At 43.5% G+C, this 17,590-nt stretch overlaps 1 long non-coding RNA gene across 1 annotated transcript; it reads left to right on the forward strand.

Annotated features, from left to right (window-relative positions):
- The first annotated feature begins 10,628 nt into the window (after positions 1 to 10,628).
- LOC135418562 (uncharacterized) lies at positions 10,629 to 16,640 on the forward strand. Its single transcript, XR_010432524.1, has 3 exons — positions 10,629 to 10,946; positions 11,934 to 13,164; positions 16,499 to 16,640. It is a non-coding gene; the product is annotated as an uncharacterized LOC135418562 (long non-coding RNA).
- Positions 16,641 to 17,590: the final 950 nt, after the last annotated feature.

A 17,590-nucleotide genomic window follows, 5' to 3' on the forward strand; every position in this document is an offset into this window, starting at 1 on the left:
TCAATAAATCATGAAAGCAGCCTATTTCTAAGTGGGGTTAAAGCCACCATTAAATAAATCACAGACTCTAAATGATAACCCACTTGCATATGAGGGGGGAAAAATGTCCATTTAAATTGTGGTGAAAGTAAAAAGGAAAGTGAGGGCCAGCTGTGGCCCCCCACACACTGTACAAGGAGGGGGGCACAGGAGAGGAAAGGAGCTTCAGGGAAGGACCCTGAGTTGAGGCAGAGATATGATTTTCGTGTGTTGGTTGCCACAGGCCAGCTGTGGGGAGGCAGCCAAGCAGGGATCAGAAAAGCTCTGGCTTTTGGACATGTAGGCGTAGATGTTCTTTAATAGCACCTTCTGCCTCATTCCCTGCTCTGTGCAGGAGCTCAGGAATGCAGAGGCTGACCCAGCCTCACTCGAAATATCTCAAATATTTTCACTCTGCTTTGGTATTTTATTTTTTTTTCATTTGCCTTCATAGGGTTAGTCACCATTTAAACTACTTGGAGACCTTTCCAGAATCAGTCCCATCATACTTCTTAGCTGGTTTATGTTACATCCCTTAATCTTGCATTAAGGATCATACTTTGCCTGGTGGCATGTTGAGTGCAGTAATGTTACCTAGGGCTAGATTTCCATCTTTCTTGTTCATTGAGACTTATAAATCTGAATTTTACACAAGGAATGCCATCACTTTTGCAGGAGAGTGGCTTGTCCATCTTTACTCCAGTATGTAAGGACATCTTTAAACTGTAGAAATTAGGCAAAGTTTCCTCAAGTTTTCTATGGAAAAGCAGGGGTCAAAATGCTTATTTCTTAGTTAAAAGGAAAAAATAAAAAAGGGAAGGGAGAGGCAATTCTGCTTGTAACCTCCCATTTGCAATTCTTTTTATGATCTTTTCTCCTCCCTGAACACAGGTTTGAAATGGCACCAGCTCCCTGCTCACCGGGAAGGGGGTACCTACTGCCTTGTGTTATGGGCTGTTTTGTCAGCTGGTTTAAATCAGGATATCTCCATTTGCTGAAATGATGCTGTAGCCATTTAAACTGCAGCTTATAAAGTTAGTTCATAAAGTTGCTGAGAGAGTCTCTTTCCTAATGCACTTTGTGGTCATGGGAGCTCATCTCTGTTTTTTTGTGGGACTGAGGAATATCCTGTCTATTCAAAGTGATGTCGTGTCTCAGGACCTGTTTATGTTCTCTCTCTTTTGCCCACCTGGCTGCTGTGGGCAGAGTTTGGTGCAGGACTTTTGGAAAAGCTGTGCATGTGATCAGAGGGCCCCTAGGCACAGCAGTTGCTCCCTGCCTGCAGGGCTTCCACCAAAAATCAACATGAACCGGTGAAGCTTTGTGCCTTCATCCCTTCCTCCAACACTGAAAGAAGGAAAGCACATGAGCATTGTCATCCCAATGTCCTCCATGGTGGTCTCAGTGGGTGAATCGTGCTTATCCAGTGCTTGTGCACTGGTTTTAATCTTGGTCTCGTTCTTTAATAATAAATGCTACTGAACAGAGCAGTGCTTACAGAGCAACCAGGAATGAAGTCTGTTTTTTCCTAAGCACCGTATAAACACAGCCCAGTGTGTGTCCCTGGGGCAGAGGGACATGTGCAAGGAGGACTGGATCCATGCAATGGCCTCAGAGTTCATTTCCTTCTGCTTGTGGGGAACAGAGAGATTGGAGACTTGGAGAATGGGCAGGGAGCAGAGGAGCAGCATCAGGGCCAAGGAAAGGATTGTGAAGGATAGAATTTGAGTGGATTGGCTAGTTATCCCTGCAGGGTGCCATTTCTTCTTCCCTCCTCTTCAGATTTCCTTCCAAAAAATGGAATTTATGGGTAGGTAGGAGACTGCCTGGCCCAAGGGGCTCAGTGGCCAAGTTGCCTCCATGGAACCTTGGCCTCTCTCAGATATGAGGGAGATGCCCATAAAAAGGAGGATGTAGGAGGAAACCAAAGGAGAGGGCACCCGCTGCCTGCCTCAACCACAGGTGTGTGTAGTGGGTCCAGCAGCTCTGCAGGAAGATTGGGGTTCAAGGAAAGAGGTGGGGGACTTGTCTTTCAGACACGAAGGAGTTAAAACATAAGGATTAAAAAAAATCTTTAAAAAAAACCCCACACTCACATACACTCACACACTCTCACAAAACCCTGCACCCTAAATTAATTTCTGCTGGTAATCTATATCGGGTTAAATAACGCCTCATTATTCTGCAACACAGCTGAGGCTTCTCAAAATGTTTATCTTGTTTTGTAACTGGTACCTTCTGGCATATTCCAGTGCCAACTCTCCTAGCTCTTGCTATATTTCATTCTCACTATTTTTGGAATGGAGCTGCTGGTTCCAGGTGATTTAATAAATTGCTTTTTTTTGTGTTCCTTTTAACTTACCCATCTGCTCAACACATGCGTAACTTGCAATCTGTCGGCAGTTTGCAGAAAGACAAACTGTCAGAGCTGCATGCATTTGACAACTTTGTTCCCAATTAGATTAGTGGTAATTTTAACAGATTTCAGGGCAATCGAAAAAAGGGATGACATGTTATTAAAGCATCAATTTTGACAGACCCAAGCACATACAATTTCAGTGTAAATTATTTTAAATGCTTTAATTAAAGCTATGAAAGATTTACCCTTTTAAGCGGTAAGTGATTGCAAGACAAATATAAAGGGAAAGTGGATAACAGAGTTTCCTAAATGGTTTATGCTGCGCGTGGCAGTCCACAAGTCACCACCACCATAATCTATGACTGTAATGTTGGAGGCATAGTTAATTATTCATAGCCTCATCTCTGGAGCAGACGTGATTAAGAACATGAGGAGCATTCAGAGATCCAAGCAGTACCTATGAAACCAGAGTTCAAGCCCCTCTTGGATCAGATGCTGTTAGGAAACAGTTTAGGGGTATCTAAATGGTGGATAGTGCCCCAGTTCTGCTCTGGCTTAGCTGGCCAAATCCCAGTGGTCAGGGTAATTTGGGATTTAGAGCAATTGGGAATGTTCTGTACTTGAAGACACTTTACAGGCTATACAAGTCCTGTACAAAAAAAAAAAAGAAAAGAAAAAGGAAAAAAATACATCATTTATTATTTAAACAGAATACAGCACTCTAAATTCGTCACTCCAGGAGCACTCTGCCACATGTGTAGCCCGTTTAACCATTTAAATGATTTTGTGAATCATGGCCTCCTTCCAGCATCCTTCATTCAGACAAGACCGACCTTGGCTTCGTGGAGACAGGGCTGGGCTTGGCCCCTCTTACCCAGCCTTTGGGTCCCAGATGGAGGATCTTGGGCCTTCCTGCAGTCACACCTTCATTGTACACTCCAATGTTGGTCTGAATTGAAGCCTAAACCTTCCAGGATGGTCGCTCCAAGGGTTTTGTTTATTTTCTGCATGGCTGGCTGTGCAGAGCAGAGCTGTCTCATCTTCAGATTGTTAAACATGAATATTGCTTTGGTGTGTAAACTGTTGGTCCCATAACCTGTACTGAAAGTTTGTTTCCTTTTTAATTCAAGGTTTGTATGGCTTCCTGATGTTATTTAGAGTAAAAAACAACAAGCACACTGTTCCCAACCTTCCCTTAAAACCAAGCTTGCATGCATCTGGTTTGGGTTTTTCTTGTTTTCTTTGGAGTTGGGTATGACTTGGTGTGACTTTCTGAATAGCTTAGAAGTTTTTCTTTGAAAGTTGCTGACCCAAAGGTTGCAGTACCAAAATGCAATGGAAGTGAGAGAAGCTGCTCTAGTGAGCACTTCGGGAAGCTGGTCAGAGCCTGAGATTTCATGCTCTTTCCAGCTGTTTGACTGTTGGAATGTGGAGTGATTTGTAACTGGCACAACAAGCCCAGCAAATAAGACAAAATCCTAATGGAAGTGTTTCACCACCTTTGGGGCTGTTTTTAATCTTCATGCACATAATGCCAGGTTGTTCTCTGCTTTGCAGGTCTGTGAACCAAACTTTAAGGGGTTTCGCAGTTTGGACAGGTCCTAAATCCTCTCAAATCCCTTCCTCTAGTCCTCAGCTGGTGTGAATCAGTGAGGCCCCGTTTAATTCAATCAACCTACTCAAATGTGCACTGGTTTAAGATCCACCTCATTGTGTGTCGGTCAATGAGCACTGGCCTCTTGGGATGCCTGAGTTTGTCATGAAAAATCACCTTCCTTCTTAAAAAGTGAAGGAGATTGTGCATCAGGGATTAGAGTAAAAGACCAAGATTCTCCTGGTCATTCCCCAAATCCACGATGTTAGAAGGCCATCAAGAGGGCCAAGTGATTGGTAATGGCCAAGCAGATGAACATGGGCAACTGGATCAGATTATTTCAATGCTGATATCAGACCACTCACACATATCAAAATGCCTTCATGGTGGACAATGGCATGGGAATCCAGCCTAGAGGTCCTTTGCCTGGCAGAAGCCTCTCAAAAAACCTTCTGTATATATTTTCTCCTTGCCTTGGAACAGCCATTGTATGTGAAAGAGACTGTTGTACATTGAGGCCAGTTTAATAAGGTGCAAATACTCCACTGGCACAAGGGAAGTGCCAGGAAAATCAGAAACTTTTATTTCATTACTACAGAGTCAATCATGGTTTTCTTGTCAACAGATGAAGCAGGGAGCCAGTAGGATCTACAATGCAGGTGAGTCACTGTCTACAGGGGTCTTCTGATGCAACACCAAAGAATATTGAATGACACAAATATCATGTAAAGGCTAAGAAGTTTGGAGAAATTTCTTCAATCTCGTGGTCTTCTACTTGCTCAGTAGTGCTTCCCCTTCTGAAGGAGGTCTAATCATTTTGGTTTAAAATGTCATACGCTGGAGGTATGAGAGATCACATCTTCATTCTGGACTAGAGTTGTGATAGGGGTCCAAAGAGCTTAAAGTCTGAAAAATCTTTCAATTTTTAGTAAACTTAACTGAAGACTGTGGGCTCATTAGGTTTTCTAAGACCAAATCACTGGTGAAGGTGGTCCTTGTAAACTAAGCAGAAACATAGAATTGCTTATTTAATCAAGTCACATACAAAGCAGAGCAAAAACCCCTGCTTGCATATGTATTGAGCTTTTCTGCCTAATCTATTTTATAATGTTTTGCAATTAACAGGCCAGTGCTCATCAGCTGATAAATAATTAACAGCTGTTGTTGTTTCTAGGGCATGACGTAAAACGCTTACATAGGACAAAAACTAGCTGGAGTTGTTTGCCAAAACTCTGACCAAACATACATTACAACTGAACAAAAGCAACTTCCTCTGAAAAATGAACTTCCTCTTTAAGAGTTTTCCAAACTCTCTAGAAAAAAAGTATTGACCTGCTCTTTTTGTCAGCCAGGTATTGAAAATCTGAGGTGAAAGCTCCTCTTTTTTACTGGCATTATTCAGACAAATCAAGAATTCAACTGTAAACACAAAGGATTTTTTTATTATTCCCCTACATCTTGCTAATATCTGTAGTTTTCCTGACATTACACACATAGGCTTGTTTGATCTTTGCTCAAAATCCTCAAATCTGGGAGGAGAGAGATCTGAATTTGGTGAGATATAACCATCCCTATTGGGTTTAAACAACTGTAGAGATCTAGTTGTTATTCATCTGAAATAACTAAAAATTGACTTGCAGTAAATTCTGGTTACAAATGAGAAATGCAGAAAACAGATCATTTGAGAACACCCTTTAAATGCATCTTGCTGACTGTCTCATCAGCTTGCAACTCTTTATTTGCTTACTTGTATGTTTTGAGTGAGAGGAGTGTCTACATGAGCCATGAATGCCAACAAGAGGAGTACCTGCAACTGAATACGTGCTGGAGGAGACCTCAGTGGCTTCCTCTGAGGCTTTTTCTTTCTTTATTTATTTTTATACCACACATTCATTAAGCAATTACAGCGTTCTTGGCTGAGAGAGGGGGATGATTCCTGTTTACAGCACACACAATCATCTATGATTAAGCAAGTTCATACCATGCTCATGCAGAAGGCTTCCACTGCACCAGAGAAGCGTATTTCTTGTCCGTGGTTTTTATCCAACGGTTTCACACAGTTTTTCAGATATCCTAAATTCAGGCAAAGGAGCATCAGAAAGAAAAGGGTCAAAAACTTGAACACATCTCCAAATTAAAATTGTGAAGCTACTGTAGACAGTTGGGGATAGATGTGATGTATTTGTGGCAGTGAGTGTCACTGAAGAGGTTTTCTGTAACATTTTGTACTGTTTGGAGTTTCCTAAGTGTTGCAGGCTTCATGCCCAGGTATATCGGTTTGCTGTAAAACAGCCAAGTGACCAAGGTGTGAAAAACTAAGGCCAGGTCAGTATCTGCCAGGATGAGATGCAGTCTCCCAGCCAACTGGGGATGGTTGGAAGTGATAATTGCTGCTATGAGAGAGCTGAATGTACTTGTGGATTCTTCTTTTGCTTATTTTTTTTTTTTAAAAACATGAATGTATGTTTTAACCACAGACTCCTCCAAATTCTCTCCTCTGCGTACTGACATCTCCTGTCTGCTTGGGTTCAACTTCCTACCTGTGGTGAACCTCTCAGGATATCTTGACTTAGCACTGGAACCTCATCCTGGTATTGGCATGATTGCATATGATGGAAAATAGAGATATTTGTTTTCTGTGCCTTGCCAGCACTGAGGCCACTTACCCTCAGTTGTATATAAATATTGAAAGAGCTGGAGATGTGTCCTGGTTGATTTGATGCCCCAGGGTGAAGATACAGGCTCAGACTTTGTTCTGGACTCATGTTGCTTCTTGCAGGTGAGACGACGGTACCCAGTGTAAGTGATTTTGTGTAAATACAGAGAGACCTGGAAGGATGAGACTGGATCATCTTCATCTCCATAGATGAGATAAGACCTCAGCAGAGCCATTTCAGCTGTGGGTCTGGCGTGAGTCCAATTTGTGCTAGACTAAACCATAGGTCACAGCAAAACAAACAGCTTCCCAGTAGTCCAACTATCTTGATCTGACATCAGAGGGTCATGGTGGACATCAGTTTACTAATGTGTGTAGATGGGACTTCTTTAGGATCGGTTGTTCAAAGGAGCAAAGAAACACTCCTTTGCTGTATTACACCGGGACTGTTTGGTTCTAGGTGTTCGTGACTCTTCCTCCAAACCGTGGTGCTAAAATCAGGATTGTTGGTGGCTTCTGTTGACTGCTTGTCTCTTATAAACTGTGGAGTAACCACTGCAGTAGTGTGATCATAACCAGTGCCCTCAAAATCATCAGGAAGGCTGAACATGTGGTCAAGAGTCTCTTAGACCAGAAATTACTTGAGGTCCTTAGCCAGGGGTTGCCTGCATGTAAACACAAAATCTGTAAGGTTTTGCCTCTTCTTTCTTTTTTGTAGAATTTAGTTTTTATTCTTTATCTTACAGGTGTCCTGCATCTCTAGCTTCCATGAAATCAGATTGTGCATCATCCTGCAGGAGCAGAGCTCTGTCTTTTAGAAAGGGGGTATTTTGAAACCGGGTAGCTCTCTCCAACCCGCTGGGATAGAGAGAACCTACTGGCAATGGGGTCTCACCACTGTCCCCAAATGTTCATAACCCTCCTGGTACATATGCAAGCCCTTCATCTCACCCAGCAAAAGAAACCCTGTGCCTTTAAACGCCCTCCCCATGGTGGGTACACACTTTTCTGCTTATTCTGAACTGACAGGTTTAACATGTCGTTTGCCTGGTCACCGGAGAGAGGCACCTCTGGCAAAAGTTCAGAAGTCAGTGTTTTGGAAAGATTGGTTTGACCAGCTCTCAAGCGAGAGCAAATCCCAGACCAAAGGCAGTCAAATCTTCAACGACATTTAACTACTGTGGTGCTGTAGCTTGCTGACATCCTTTTAACCTGGAGAGGAGCATTCAGCGCACTTAAACCTTCAAGTTTTATTTATTGTTTCTTTTCTGCTCTCTTGGCTGGGGAACTTGGGGTGAAGACAGAATGTTTTTACTTAATTCTAGTTAATTAATTAGCTTGCATATGGTTTTGGCCCAAGAGTAGGGGACAAACAGCAATTTTTGATCTTGCCTTGGTATCTAGACTTCTGTAATATATAGTATTGCAGTAAGGATATATATTCCCTTATTGCCTCTTCAGGGCTTGGTATTGAAGGGATCATCAGATTTACTGCTTTGTAAAATTTCCAGTTCACAAACTTTATCTCATCCCTTGGTATTTACATTGAAGGGTAACAGTTTTGTAAAAAACAAACAAGAGCATACAAACAGTTAATAGCAAGTGGTGCCCAAATTACATATTTCTTAAACTCATGGCCTACTTTACTAATCAGTTGTCATAAGATGTCAGATGGGGACCCATCACTGAAGAATTGTAGAATGCAGCCAGTGAAGCAGCTAATTAGTTGGGCAGTGGCATGGAGGTGTGTGTCCCCAAGGAGCTGAAATGATCAGAGCAGGTGAAGAAAGTTTGGACAGATCGGTATCTCTGTAGTATAACCCCCAACACTTGGCTGAATTCACAGGGCTGCCGAGGGTGAGGGCACCATGGGTCCTCACTGGGGACCAAGCATGGCAGTGAAGTGCAGTGCTGCTGCTTCCAGAAAGGCGAGTCAGCTGAATGCTTGGAGGAGCATGACCTGAGATGTGCAGGGATTAGAATAGTTGAGCAGTTTCTGGTTTCATCTGGGAGAGATGTAGCTGCCTGACACTCTCCAATGGCTTGTAACTCATTCCGAAGCCTTTGCTTCCCAGCCGCTGCAGGAGTGGGAATTGGTTATTCCCTGTAGGCACCAAACATGCCTCCCATCACAGGTGGGTCATTGAGCCCGCAGAGCAGGGGGTCCATTGGCTCCTGCAGCAGCTGGGTGCAAAAGGCCTCAGGAACAAACGTTGAGCCTCTACTGTGAGCTAAAAGATGTAAAAGGCTAAAGCTTATAAACCATAGATGTCCTGTACACTCCTTTAAGATTTGTCCTAGGAGTGCTGCATGACTTTCTTTCCTCTTTCCATCATCCCACACCTATACAGGTGCACCCCTGCTGCACTCATGGAGTTCTGTCTCCCTGTACAAAATCTATGGGTGCAGCAGTGAAACAAATTCTCTCCAAAACTCCTCCAATGGGTGAGCCCCACCACGATGCAGGACCTGAGAGAAGGTCAGTGTGGGACACCAGTAACCCCTTCACATCAGCAAGTCACTCACTCTTAGCAAAAATCAGGATCTCAACTTCAGCCTCTTCTCTTTGGGTACACGCAAAACCAGGTATTTGACTTGGGATCTTTAGTGCAACAAATCCCAGGAGAAAATGTTCTTTTTGACGCTTTGATTTTCAAAATGTTATTGCAGACTGTGGGAGCAGTCACACAGTAGGATTAGAATTGTTGTATGAAGTATTAATAAGAAATATTTATCTGTGTTATTGTGCAGATTAAGGATGGCCGTGTCACAGGAATTATCAGAAGATGCATTCCCAGACCTGGAGGTCACTTTTGGAGCCTTACTCATGTAATTGCTTGGTATAGTGCAGTGGGCAATTTCTACCAAATCGGATGATCCAACGTTCAAACTGGATCCACAGTTTCAGGACTGACACCGTCCAAGAACAGGAAGCTGATGGAGGACAAAATGATCATGTGGCCAGGCTGTCAGATTGGCTTGGAGGATGCCTTGTCAGGTAGCGTGCACCATGTGCCCTGGCAGAACCACACTCAGCAAACCCACACAAATGCTGTCTGGAGGTGTAAATGTAAAGAGGCACGAGTTCTTTCCATCCTGTTGAATTCAGTCAAGGTACTTGCTCAAAGGACAGATTCTTGGTTCCAAAAAAGCTGCTTTGACCTTTGAGCTGCTAAATTCCTTCCCCTATTACCCTCCATCTTTCTTCTAGTGCAGCACAGATACTCTGAGTCATTGTTTATCTAATTTAATTAACATTTGCTAGTGCCTGCAACCTAAAACACTGTCTTAAAACATTTGCTTGAAAAGCTTCCTTGTCCCAGAGCTGTCATTTTTAACATGATGGATAATGGATAGAAATAATTATCCTGAACAAGGTTAGACAGCTTAAATGATTTGAGTTTCAAGGAATTAGTAAGCTTAGCTAAACATCTTATTTTTCAAGACACATTAAGAATAAAAACACAGTGATGTCCACAGCAGATTGTAAAATCTGTACTCTGCTAAAATGTATGTGATGTCTCACAGGTAGCAGTGTCCTCAACACCCTTGCTATTTCATACACAGAATCAGAGAATATCCTGAGTTGGAAGGGACCCATAAGGATCATTGAGTCCAACTCCTGGCCCTGCACAGGACAACCCCAAGGATTACACCATGTATCACTATGTACATCATCAATCCCTGCATTGCAAGGACTTTTGAATCCCAGATAAGATTCTTCCAGGGCTGTGAGTGCTAGTGTCCAATTCAGCTGGTCCAAATGGGAGGGCAACGCATGCCCAGGTTCTTGGGGGGACCTGAATCCAGAGAAAGTCAGTGCTGCATCTGCAGCCCCTGAAACAGCTCTGGAAAAGGCCAGAAGAAATCAGAAGGCAAATCTGGTGCAAACAGAGTGAGCTATTTCAGCTTTACAAAGGTATAAAGAAGTGTGGAATTGGGCTCACTGCCTCTACATTATTTTCCCATTCCATAATTTTGGGGAAAATACAAGTTTTGAATTAATCATTGACCTTTAGCTTCAAAGAAAAACAGAACTTCGGCATGAAATTGCCAAAAAATGAGAGTAACAATTTGCAATTGCTTAATTTCCCTCCTAGAAACCCAGGTGCAGCCAGGCCTCTGCAGCGCTTTGCTCTGCGCAGAAGTGGGCTCTCCTCCAGGGAACCTCAATCCAGGGCAGACAAAGAAAACATGGAGAAAAACAAGCACCTGGCAGAAAAGTGCCAAGCCACAGGCAACGGGACATGGGAGATGTCCCCTCTATGCCCTGCTCATTGCACTGTGACACCTTTCGAATAACAAACCTCCTGCACCTGGTGAGATGCACAGACCTGATGTTGTTCCCCTCAGTGCGGAGCAGAGGGTCACATCCTGCTGCCCATCAGCCACGTTTGTGCTCTCAAAAGACGCCCAGATACCCCACATGGACCCAGCCCTGGGAGCAGAGTCTGGCTTATAGGCTCCTGCAGCCTAAATTGTTAAATGCATCAATATGATGGAGATTTCCGCTAAGGCAGATTTATCTTTTTTTAAATTCTCAATCTATAAGTTTTATATTTCTGGGGCCTTTTTAAATAAAAGTCCTCATCCAAGAAAAAAATGTCCCTTTTCACTTCTGAAAGCAAAGAAAACTTTTCTTTATAAAGATGGAGAATTTGCAGACCCACTTGGTAAAATCCAAAAGTTTCACTTTGACCCTCACTTTTTACATTTTTAGATTCGTGTTTTAAAGATCTCTGCATTGGTTTAGAATGATTTAAAATTCCTCCAGCAAAGTGCAGTTTTATTGCTCCAGAGCTAGCATAAAGCTGAATGGGTGGCTGTATTTCAAGCAAGGAGCTGTGGGAGAGTGCAGCTTGAAAGTGGCAATAGAGCCCAGAAATTGAACTCTAGCCTTTCTATTCAGTGCTCTTTTTATTATTAAGTCACAGAATAAGTAAAATGTTACGGGGACACTTTAAATCTACACTTGTTTGTACAGCATCCGATGAATATGTGATGGGGAAAGAAAATGAAAAATGTGGGGATGTTAAAAATAAGGAAAAGATTGGATGCTGAAGAATCAAGTGTGGTAAATTATGAGACACAGTTATATCCATAATTTTAACCTGAAATGGAAGCTTTGGTGCACACTCATGTTTGTGGGGTGTCTTTGGAGTAGCTGCTCTCTGTTTGGTGGCTCAGAGGATGGGACACCTCTGTGGCATGAAAGGAGGCAGAGATGGCCAGAAGTTGACTCAGCTGTAGCAAAAAACTATTATTTTAGTATTGAAGATCCCTTTTGTTTTGATTGTTTTTTTCAGACTTGAAATAAAACAGTCCAGAATTTTTTATTATGCTTGTGAAAATGTTGGCACTAGTGGCAAAACCAGGTGAAAGTGTGGAGCAATCATTCCCAGCAGCATCAAGGTAGGATATGAAATAGGTTTGGTTGGAGGATGCCTTCAGGCTGTCATTAGCACCTCTTAATGATATGAAGCATGTCTGGTTGATGCATCTAATTTAGACTAATGAGCCTTGATTAGTTTTTAAGGGCCAGGAAGTTTCAGCAAGAGCTGGCTGAGGTTCACCTGCAGGACTACAGGTTGCTGTTCCTTTCACTGTAAGATAGTGCAGATGACCCAATACCAGCATTTACTCATTGTTTCCCATCAGGATCCAGCCTTGCTGAGTGTTTTGGGTAAGTATCCCTATCCAGTGAGGCGTTGGCACCTCCCAGCATGGAGAAAGCAGGAAAAGGCAGGGGAGCATGGCCACTTCTCCAGACAAGGACACTGGACAAGCACTCCTAACACTGCCACCATGCAGGCTGCAATTTTAAGAAGCAACCTGCAGTTTTGAAGTCCTTTGTTGTGCTTTTGTAACCCTGGATAGAAGATACAATGCAAATATTGCTCCTATTCCTATGTCCTCGAGCAGGGTGGAAGAGAAACTTCCTGAAAAAAAGGTTTTCTGTGCTCTGAGCTGACTGGGGCCATGGATAGATTTCTGTTTCTCACCAGTGCCAAACCAGGTCGCTGCTGACCACCACCGGCCCTGGTGCTCCTATACTCACCTGCCTCTTCATCCTGACCTCCTGACTGGAAAGTCATGGTGATTTCCCTGGTGGGAGGAGGTAAGAATCTCCACACCAAATGTGCTGGGAATGAGTGGAAAGAGCAGATCCTCCTGCTGTAGCTTCTCACCTTATTTTACATATGGTTTAAATTTCACAAATCCATTGTAACTGGTTTTACCCCTTCTCCTACCCTGAGAAAATAACAGTGTTAAATATCTTTTCTTGACAGTGTTTTTAACATGCAATAGGAGGACAAATGTGAACACTAAAGAGCTTTTGCTTCTTTGTGTGTTCTGTGCCTCAAATGAGGAGCAAGTGATTCATGGGCTGCCCCATCATTTCTCGTGTTGTAAATCCCCACAGTTTGTGTTTTCTTTAGATCAGAGACAGGTGGGTCAAATGGAAGAGGCCACTGAGACAGACAATCCCATGGCAAAAGATGCCCCCGTGGAGGCAGCTGTTTATCTACCACAAAGGTGAGTTAGATGAAGAGGGATTTGGATCCGGCACCAAACCTGCCAGCAGCCATTTGGGTAGTGGCTTGAGACGCAATGGTGAAAAAAATTACATGGAGAGCTATTAAAGCTGGGATCTATGATGTAAATTTAGGTGTACCATGGGTGAAATCCTGGTGCTTAAAATGTAATTCCAAAGTTGTTATTGTCAATGGACTCTTGCTCCACCTCTTATGGCACCCAGGATCATGGCAGCACTGTGGCCAGAGTTAGCTGGAGAGGAGCCGCAATAAGAAAACCAAATCCAAAGGATGGGAAAAGCAAGGTGTAGACAAGATCCATGGATGGAAAAGGTACTCATCCACAAAGCTGCCCCACAGAGCAAGAGGAGAGACAGCTCTGCCTTTTTATCAAAACCAAAATTGGATCAAAGAAACCATAAAACACTCTGGGTACCTGTTCCTTAGGTTTTTCTTTCAGTAGTGCAGTTGAGTTTCTGATGCCGTTTATTTCTCATGCCTGTGGATATGTAATATGAGGCAGAGCACTCATTGTTGGGGAGCCACAACCCATAGATGAACAGCACACTTGGGTGCCAGTGTTAGCACTGGCCCTGTGTAACCATTATGTTGGTAACCTGCATGAATTGCTCGTGGCAAAGCCAACAGATTGGTTTTCTTTAGCAGTTACTTTGTAATTACACAGTGAGCCCAACAAAAGCAGTAGTAAAGTATCATGATGTGGGTGCTTTTTTTTACAGGTACCAGGTAATTCTCGGAGATTATATATACATATAGATAGATAATTAATGTGTTGCTGCTGTGTGCTGGGCTGCTGAGAGGAGCTGGGCTTTGGAGCATGAAGTAGCTGCAATCTTCTCTATTGCTGGTGTTTAGGAGGTGTAAAAGCCTCTGCTCACCCTTCTTGATTGGGAGGAAATGCTGCTTTGTCCCCTGACTTGGTCATGTTGCTCGGCCAGTTCTTGTCACGCCTCTGCCACCTCCTCCCATCTGATGGCACCTTTGCTTCTTGCCTGCCCTGTGTCTGTGTAACTCAAGCAGTTCTGGTTGTCCTGCTGTGATTTAGCAAAAAAAAACATGGGAAAAAGTGCCCTTAAACACATTAGGGAGCATGAGGGAAGACAGGTATGAGCACAGAAAACTGCTGGTAATACAGATGTATTTTTATAGGCAGAATGCAGAATGGATGCAGTGGATGTGCTTTGGTTATGTGCTGACTCTTCTGCATTGTGCATGATGTGTAGAGCAGATTTGTGGGTATCTGTGTTTTGTTGGTTTTTTTTTAATTAAATAAATAACAAATTTCTGTGCAAACTTAAATTTTCTACGTGAAAATCTCAAGTTTGCTACCAAAAAATCTGATGGGGCCAATCAAAATGCATTCTGGGTTCACACTAATTGCCAAAGTTCAGCAGCTTCAGCTGAATGTTCTGATCTGAGAACATCATGGTGCTCCATTGTATGTCCCATCAAACATAAACAGTTGTGCCTTGATTTTTCTTCAGTTAAAAAACCCCAGTATTTCAGCATTCAGCTGAAAACAAATGTCAGTTAATGTTCTTTATGTTTATTAAATAGGAAATCAGTGAATAAGAATGAGAGTGTGAAAAATGTTCTATAATAATTTCAGATTTTGTTGATCATAACATAGATCTTTGCCCCAAAATTTGAAATTCAAGCAACTAGCCAACTTATGCAATATTTAGAAAATGTGTGATCTTCTGATTATTCCAGTGGAAAATGTTTAGGAATTTGCAAAACAGTCTCTGTGGTGATTTAGAGGTGGGGATTCATTCAAGCATCTGCTTAGGTCCCATTGATGCTCTAAGACCTAAATCCCATTCCTAAACAGCAGTGCTTTGCCAGGTGAGGATTCAGGCTGGAAAAGTACTTCTGTTGGGTCTGTTTCAAGCGTTTCTCACAACCCTTCCTGCAGTGGGGTAGATGTTCAGGGGGAGGGAGTCATTTTCCCAGGTATCTCCTGTTCCCTTCAGCTGGATCCAGTCTTGGCTGTGAGTTGGAAACAGCCCTCATGGTTTAGGAAGTTGTTCCTGTAAACCCAGAACAAGGCTAATTTCACATTATTAGAGTTTTGGCTCTCAAAGCATTAGTTTTCCCCTTCTGCTTTCTGCTCAAACCCTGGCAAGGTTACTCCTTGTGCAAATCTGGGGAATCATTGAATCCTGCAAAACTGTCCCACTATTTGGCCAGGGTAATTTGGGGTAGGACACTTGCCACTGTCTCTCTGCAATGTTTGCAGTGATTTTCAAAGGACAGTTGACTTTTTCTAAATTTAAAATGTATTTCTATGGAAACTGCAAGGCTAGAAGAATGATTTGAAAAAGTTTCGTGCCTAGTGGCAGCCAAGACAATGGCAATAGACAGATATAATATGGTGTGTTGGATATAGAACCAGAGAATCCTGGAATGGCTTGGGTTGGATGGGACCTTAAAGATCTCCTAGTTCCACCCCCTGCTCATGGACAGGGACACCTTCCACTAGACCAGGTTGCTCAAAGCTTGATCCATTGTGGCCTTAAACACTTCCAGGGATGGGGCAGCCACAGCTTCTCTGGGCAACCTGTGCCCTCACCACCCTCACTGGGAAGAATTTCTTCCCAATATCTAATCTAAACCTACTCTTTTTCAGTTTGAAGCCATTCCTCCTCATCCTGTCACTATAGTTCCTGACAAAGGATATCATCAAGAAAACAATATCCCAATCATCCTAAACAGTTGAGCTGCAGGTGTGGGCAGGTGGAATCCAGTATTCCCCACTCAGCCTGCATGCCCTGTGCATTCCGTGCATGGTGCTCACTGGGACCATGCCACTGGTCACAGCCACTGGTGCTGGGAAATAACCTGGGCAATCTGGAACCAGGGAATTGAAATGGGATGTGATAAAAACGCATGGAGGAGTAAAGCCTGCACAGCTCAATTGGTGCAAACTGCAGTGTGCCCTTGTCTGGGCGCAGAGGTCAGCAGTGGTGCAGTGCTTCCACAGCAGTGCCTGCATGGAGGCTATTTCCGACTCCCATAAAAATCTTTATGTCTCTGTGATCAGGATTCGGGGATGCAAATTTGCTGTGTCAAAGGAAGATGCCGCTGTAAATGAATTAGTACAAGAAGAACTTCTTATTTAAGAAGTGCTGACTCTGCACTCTCCCCTATGCCCTCGCTTTTAAAATTGAAGTCTGGGTTTGCTGCTTGCTATGATCTATATTTAGATACTTATAAATGAATTTTTGCAGTCACATGGCTGCATTCTTGTACAGCTTCATGAAGCTTTTTTCTCGCATTACAGAGATTTATACGTTTGCGTTTACATATTGCAGGTGTTTCCATAAAATCTCGGGGTAGCCACATTCAGGATGGCCTGAAAGAAAACCAAGAAGTGCTTAAAATGTTACTGAGCACCCTTAAAAACATTGTCCTGGGGCAAAAGAGCGAAGTCACTGCACAAATGAGGCAGTCACAGACGGGTAAGATTGATGGATGCAGGTTTTACAGGAGCACCTCCAACCAACAAAGGGTTGAGTTGTGCAAAGGGACAGCATCCCTTTTGGGATGTATCTGGTGCAATACTCCCCATAAACTGCTGAGCCCCTAGCAGAATATTTCAAAACGTCAGAGAGTGCTGCAGTGCTGAGCTCATGCTATGTAAGTGATAGCCTGATGAATTATGTGCTGTACACACTACACACAAATCCTGTCCCAGCCAGCCCTGGATGAGGAGATAGTACTCTTGCTGGTGTGTCCTCTGCTCCAGGAACGTTGCCAGAAGGACACACCATAATTCATACTCTGCTGATACTTCATAAAAGTTGCAGCCTGTACTTTGGCTGCTGTGCTGCTGACCCCAGCATCCATGTCACCCACTGGCCCCTCCGAGCCTGGTGGATGACTGCGGTTCCCTGTGCCTATCCTGGGCAGGCTGATGTGTCCATCAGCCCTCCGGCGGGCACAGGCATTGCAGGCAGGCTGTCCTACCTTGCCTGGCCTCAGCACTATATCCCACAAAAGGGCAGGGCTCTCCCTGATTTCAGGCTACCCCCAGCTTTGCCCTCGTGGCTGCAGAAGTCTGCGGCTTGACCCAGAAAGCAAGTTGGGAACTCATAGGGTTTCTCCTTAGTCAAGGAATCCCTCCATTATCTGCTGAGTAACAGCTACCAAAAGCAAAGGATTATCAGCACTTAATTTATCCTAGTTTCGGACTCACCATAAAGCTGTAATGCAGCGTCTTCCATGAGTGCCTGGGAAATAGGAGGTTTCCCAAGGGGAAGGTGCAGACTAACAGTATGGGATGACAGGGAAATTTCATAGCAAACTAAAACACTCCCGAAACATTGAAGGGGAATGACAGAAGTCTGGGGCAGAATGGTGAGAAAGAGTTTGATTGTGGAGCAAGAGTGTTTCCTTCCACTCTC

The sequence above is a fragment of the Pseudopipra pipra genome, chromosome 9 (assembly GCF_036250125.1).
Source record: "Pseudopipra pipra isolate bDixPip1 chromosome 9, bDixPip1.hap1, whole genome shotgun sequence".
Classification (NCBI taxonomy): Eukaryota; Metazoa; Chordata; class Aves; order Passeriformes; family Pipridae; genus Pseudopipra; species Pseudopipra pipra.